Source organism: Siphateles boraxobius, unplaced genomic scaffold (genome assembly GCF_051911475.1).
Source record: "Siphateles boraxobius isolate OS27281-9 unplaced genomic scaffold, OSU_SipBor_1 29, whole genome shotgun sequence".
NCBI lineage: Eukaryota > Metazoa > Chordata > Actinopteri > Cypriniformes > Leuciscidae > Siphateles > Siphateles boraxobius.
Window position 1 is genome coordinate 2051749 of NW_027508908.1, and position 6380 is coordinate 2058128.

General features: G+C 35.2%; 1 long non-coding RNA gene across 1 annotated transcript; it reads right to left on the minus strand.

Moving 5' to 3' along the window:
- Positions 1-1707: 1707 nt before the first annotated feature.
- LOC143753566 (uncharacterized) lies at positions 1708-3712 on the minus strand. The gene is made up of 2 exons (XR_013207767.1): positions 3662-3712; positions 1708-2845 (listed from the first exon to the last, which is right to left on the minus strand). It is a non-coding gene; the product is annotated as an uncharacterized LOC143753566 (long non-coding RNA).
- Between the last annotated feature and the right edge of the window lie 2668 nt (positions 3713-6380).

Sequence of the window (6380 nt, forward strand, 5' to 3'; positions counted from 1 at the left end):
CCTTAGTTGGAGTAGTGAAGAGAGAAGTGGAGTCAGGAAAAATACTTGATGCCACTTGAAGTTACGATGCTACCATTGATCTGTTACAACGGCAGTGACCCAAGTTAAAGGCCCCCTGATATCAAAATGTATTTTTAGTTTTTTAGTATGGATATGTTAGCCTTAAGGTTATGAATAAGCTTGTGTGTTCCAAAACAATGACTAAATTTGTATTTAGGAGATACAAGCATTCAAAACTTACAGTCTCTCATTTCCTATAAAATGGATCACAGATTTTTATGACATCACCGCGGACTTCAGCTACTCATCAGATCTTCTATCCAATCAATTGCTCTCTAGAATCTAAAGAGTCCCGCCCCCTATGCTATAAATACCACCTGGCCAAACTGACCGTTTACACGTTACGGAGCAATATGGGTTGGAGATGTGTATTCATTTGCTCAAACGCTCGAGTTTTATTCCGTTTTCCAACTGGTTAAGAACGTTGGTTAAGAATGAAATGGCGTATCATCAGCATATCATCAGTGCTCGGATTCTATTCCATGGTGCTGTCAAGTATGACTTTCAGTCAAAAAGTAGCGCTCCTTTTAGGCAAGTAGGCAAGTATCGATTAATTTGGAAAAAGTATCAATTAATTTTGGAAAAAATAACGATTCATTTTAGAAAACGTAGCGATTTACTTTTAAAAGTGTAGCGATTCACTTTAAGGAAAGCATCGATTCATTTTAGGAGAAGTATCGATTCATTTTAGAAAAAGTAGTGAATCATTTTGGGAAAAGTATTGATTCATTTTGGAAAAAATAACAATTAATTTTAGAAAAAGTAGCGATTCTTGTTTGAAAAGGTATCAATTCATTTTGGAGAAGTATTGATTAACTATGGAAAAGATTCAATTCATTTTGAAAAAGTAGCAATTCTTTTTGGAAAAAGTAGTGATTCATTTTGGGAGGAGTAGCGATTCTTTTTGGAAAAAGTATCGATTCATTTCAGGAAAAGTAGCAATTGTTTTCAGGGATGTATCGATTCATTTTGGGAAAGTATCGATTCACTTTTAAAAGTGTAGCGATTCACTTTAAGGAAAGCATAAATTCATTATAGGAGAAGTAACGATTCAGTTTAGAAAAAGTATCGATTCATTTTTGGAAAGTATCGATTCATTTTAGGAGAAGTAGCGATTCATTTTAGAAAAAGTAGCGATCAATTTGGTAAAGTATCGATTTATTTTAGGAGAAGAAGCGATTCATTTTAGAAAAAGTAGCGATTCTTTTTGAAAAAGTTACCATTCTTTTTTGAAAAAGTATCGATTCATTTTTAAAAAGTAGCGACTTATTTTTGAAAAAGTAGCGATTCATTTCGGAAAAGTAGCGAATCATTTTAGGAAAAATAGCAATTCTTTTTGGAAAAAGTAGCGATTCATTCTGAAAAAGAATCGATTAATTTTTTTAAAGTATCAATTCATTATGGAAAAATATTGATTCATTTTTGAAAGAGTTGCGATTCATTTTGGGAAAAGTAGCGATTTTTCTTTTTGGGAAAAGTATAGATTCTTTTTGGGAAAAGTATCGATTCTTTTTTGGAAAGTATCTATTCATTTGGAAAAAGTAGCGATTCATTTGGGAAAAGTAGCGATTCATTTCAAGGAACATATCGATTCTTTTTGGAAAAAGTAGCCATTCAAAATAACTAAATCACACAAACACAAGTCAATGGTTTTTGGAGTTTTAATACATTCTCTGTTTGTATATGTCAAAGAATAAGCACAACAATTATGAAACGAAATTACTATAAATCAGGGCGTAAACAACGAAGACATTGATTGAAGTGTGTCGCCCAATATTCAAATTAAAATCAATATTAATATTGAATCTCGGTCCTTCTAAATCTTAGATATTTATTTACATCAGTGCAATGAACCATTCAAAAGAATGTAGTGATAAACATGCAATGCTCAACATTGTATTTTATTCTATATAATAATAAACATGTAAATGTTTTTATTTTCTTTCATTCCAATAAGCAATTGTCCCAAAGGAAACAAACTGCAACATACAGATTCAAAATGACCTAGAATAACAACATAAATGGATGAAAACTATTTAGGGCTAAATTTAAAGCATAAAATGACCGCAGCGATAATGAGCAACAGTAAAATCCAGATGCAAATCAGCACACAGGATTTCTTACTCTGACCGGTTTCACTCTGCTCTGGCTGAGGTGTTCGTGGCTGAGGTGTGCGTGGCTGAGGTGTGTGTGGCTCAGGTGTGTATGACAGTCTTGTTGGGACAGGAGGATGATATGCACTAGATAAGTCTATGGACACATACTGAGAAGGATTGGGTGGATTTGTGCAGATGAGTCCTCTGAGGAATTCCTCACAGCCTAAAACTTTAATGTCCTTCATGAGTTCAATGCTAATACAGTAAGTGTGATTCTGGTCAAAATTGAACTGACCTGAGTGCTGTGTCACATAAATGCTGTCAAATCGGTTCCACCTTACGTTAAATAAAACAATAATGCGATCTTTGTTGCTATTGTCTGAATATCCTGTGTAATACATAGTGACATATTCAGGCAGTGAGTCAGTCTTTTTCAGGTTGCCCAACTCATAGTACGGAAGAGAAGAGGGAGGAAGAAGACCCTCCCTGTTATGGAATAGGTGGAAACCAAAATCTCCATTTTTAGGGTTGCAGAGTGCAACCATACGACTGTTCAAATCAATCAAAACACTTTCATGAGCAAACCACCACAGCAATATCAGACCGTGTCTGGGAAAAGGCTGACCGAACTTGGACTCTTTCAGATCAGACACATTTTTCAGGGTCCGCATCGTGTTCCTGCAATCCTGCTAGAAAAGAAAACAGTGCAATTGTAATGCAAGAAATGTTATAATATAATGTTTTTTTAACATTATACAGGAAAAAATGCAAAATGTAAAACCAAGAAGCAACATAAATCGGTTTGTCATCATTCAGGACTTCAGTTAAATCAGTTAATTCCATCATTCTTAAATTTGCAGAATTGGAACTCCTGTTATTCACAAAGTTCTGTAAATGCCCTGCAGTTTACATGTTCATTTATTAAATATTTGGGCTAATGGTGATGGGGGTTTCAGCTACAATTAAGAGTGTAGGCTACTCTCAGCTTTGTTTAACAAATTTGAATTTATTCAAATCAGTTTTGACCAAGACCAAACAGCAGCCTCACACATATGTGACATATGTGGTTTATGGGGACTCTATATAGGTGTAAGGGTTTTTATACTGTTCAAACTGTACATTCTCTCCCCTTACACTAACCCTACCCATAACAGAAAACTAAATAAGAAATGTTTGTTATTTTTTAAAAAACACACAGTTTAGTATGTTTTTAAGCTACAGGAAGTGTCCTCATAAACCACCTTACGTTGTAATAATACCTATGTCATAATACACATTTGTGTTCCTCATAAACCACATATGCCAGGTCAAGAGGAACTGGCTAAAACACATTTACAGATACTGATTACAAAGAACTGAGAAAAACTGATCCTCCAAAACGATTGGAGTGAGACAAAGGGGTTAATCTGTAGAGCACTGATCTACCATTTCTGTAAAAGTAAACAGTTCAAAATCAATAAAACACATACACTGTGGGCTATATATTAAAAAATGATACACCTTACCTTATAGTGATACACCTTACGAGGCTTTTGCACTGACTGCTTCATTTATATGACATGACAACAGCACATATTTGCTGATGTCACTGAACAAGTCACTCTACAGGTTTTACATGTTTTGTTTTGATGCACAGAAACTCACAATGCAGAAAGCGAAACTTATGCAGAAGCAAATTATTCCTGTACATGAGGGGATTTACATTAAATACTTTATATTAAACTAATGTCTCACTCATATTCAGATTTCATTTTGTAATAAATCATTAAAGGATTAGTTCACCTCAAAATTAAAATTTCCTGATAATTTACTCACCCCAATGCCATTCCAAGATGTTCATGTCTTTCTTTCTTCAGTGGAAAATAAATTAAGTTTTTTGAGCAAAACATTTTAGGATTTTTCTCTTCATTCGACTTCAACGGTAACCAAATTGTTGAAGTCCAAATCAATGCAGTTTCAAAGGGCTTTAAAGTGCTTCAAAGGGCTCTGCACGATCCCAGCTGAGGAATAGAATAATAAAAATGTATATACTTTTTAACCACAATTGTTCGTCTTGTTCTGGTCTGCGACGCGCCAGCATTACCGTTCTTGCTTGTTACCTCTCTATGACTAATTATAAGGTTTAAAGTCATATATAATGCTACCTGAATAGTAGGAATCAGATTTTCTCTTGTTGTTTCTCTAGGGAAAAGATGTATATTATCTTCACCCTTGTCTCTTCCTTAGGAGTGGATGTTTTATCATTCTGTTTTGGTTGACTGGTAATGATAATGTTGAGCTTTAAGCTTAGGAGAAGTGTTATTCGTTAGTGTTTTGTGTGTGCTTTTGACCTTCTGCGCAGGTTTTGAACCTCGGGAGGCACAACGAGCAGACCCGAAGACGCCTCTCTCCCATCGGCGAGGTCACTTCGGATGTAAATCTTGGGCTCGGACGACAACTACTTTGATTAATGCTGATAGGCCCCGTATCTATCTATATGTTTTGACTTGATGTTCTTTTTAGCCAATCAGAAGTAACAATGATGTAATGTATGCCCTTGCAAAATGGTATAATTGATGTAAGATTTTGTGTAAGGTAGAGTTGGCTCTCGACCTCCTCGTGAGACTTTCCCGCTGGCTCTTCCAATAATACTGCCAACTATTCTTCAGTAATTTTTTTATTATTTGATTGAACTTCACGACTCCTGGTCTTCTTTCATCATATCTGGTCCTGGGTCTAAACTGTTAACCCCCTAACACTCGTGTGAGGTCAAAGATGTCTGTTGTGTTCTAGGTATCAATACGAAGCCAGGCCACAGCAGGTGAACGGGTTACATGTTTCCTTTATTACTCACTCACACAATTACTTGTGCTCATCCTTCTACTCTTTCTACACTTCTTCTATTTTTATTTCCCTCTTAATACCTACTTCCTCCTAGTGGTCTCAGTAAGTATTGCATTGAATAACAGGACACCACAATGTCCTCAATAATAGTAATAATAATCATGTATGAGCGCATTAAATTAATAGGCCTACCCTGCAGAAATGGGAGTGTAATGTTGGCTTTTGAGGGTGGAGCAAAGCTCTGCAAACAGAAACTGATGCTCCATCCATGCTAGATATTTGCATGAGCAGAATAACTATGAGAGGATAATGTGAGTTAAGTGGAATAAGTTTAGTTATGAGCATTTATCTTCCGCTTTTTGCTTCTCTTTTAACACTAAAATCATATTGATTGTTCCATCAGAAATACTCAATGAAGATTGAAAATTTTGTCAACCAGCCCCAATCTCCCTCACATTCACTATAGGCATATCTGTTTTCAAGGGCCTCTGATATATTACACAAAAGAGATGCATTTACAAAAAAAAAAAAAAAACATTCGAAGTAGGAGTTTCCAAAGTCATTTTATTTCAAACCAGGCCAGAGAAATCACATATTCAATATAAAAAAATTAAGTTAATAAGCAAATGAATCAACATGTGTGTTAACCAAAAACATAACATGACAAAGTCTTTCTGAAACTTTGATTCAAATGAACCAATTGCTTTCCAAAATGAATCTTCAAGCTATCGAAACTCCGCAAACACAGAACTAGAAAAGTTTAATTACAACAAATGTGACGGGAATGTTTCCCCAAATATTCAGATTAATATTCTACCGATATGTTTTTTTTAAGTCATCGATTTTTAAAGTTGTTGGCTACCTTTGGTCCCCCTTAGACTTAAATATTTTTGTACATCTGCAGTAAATCATTAAAAGAATACAGTGATAGTGATAAACATGCAGTGCTCAACATCAAATCTTAGATTTATAGAATGATAAAACATATCTATATATCATAGATTATGTACACTTCTTAATATAGCAGACACTAGTATGAAGACAATTAAGACAGCAAATATTAACAATAACATCATCAGCAGCACATCGCAGCATTTCGCACAGACATCCTTGATGGGTGAATGTGACCTTTGACTCGGATTGAGTTCACTCTTCACTGACTGAGCTGCAGATGGAAACTGTGAGCGTCTGCAATGCTGTTCTATAGTAATCTGATAAGAATCATTCAAAGTTTTCCTGAGGAATTTGTTTCTGCTTAACCTTTGAATGGCCTTGATGAGTTTATTACGAATGCAGTAAGTGTGATTCTGGTCAAAGTTCACTGGACCTGAGTGCTGTGTCACATAAATTCTGTCGAAACGTGGAGTGGACCAGTGATATTTAAATAAAACAATGATGCGA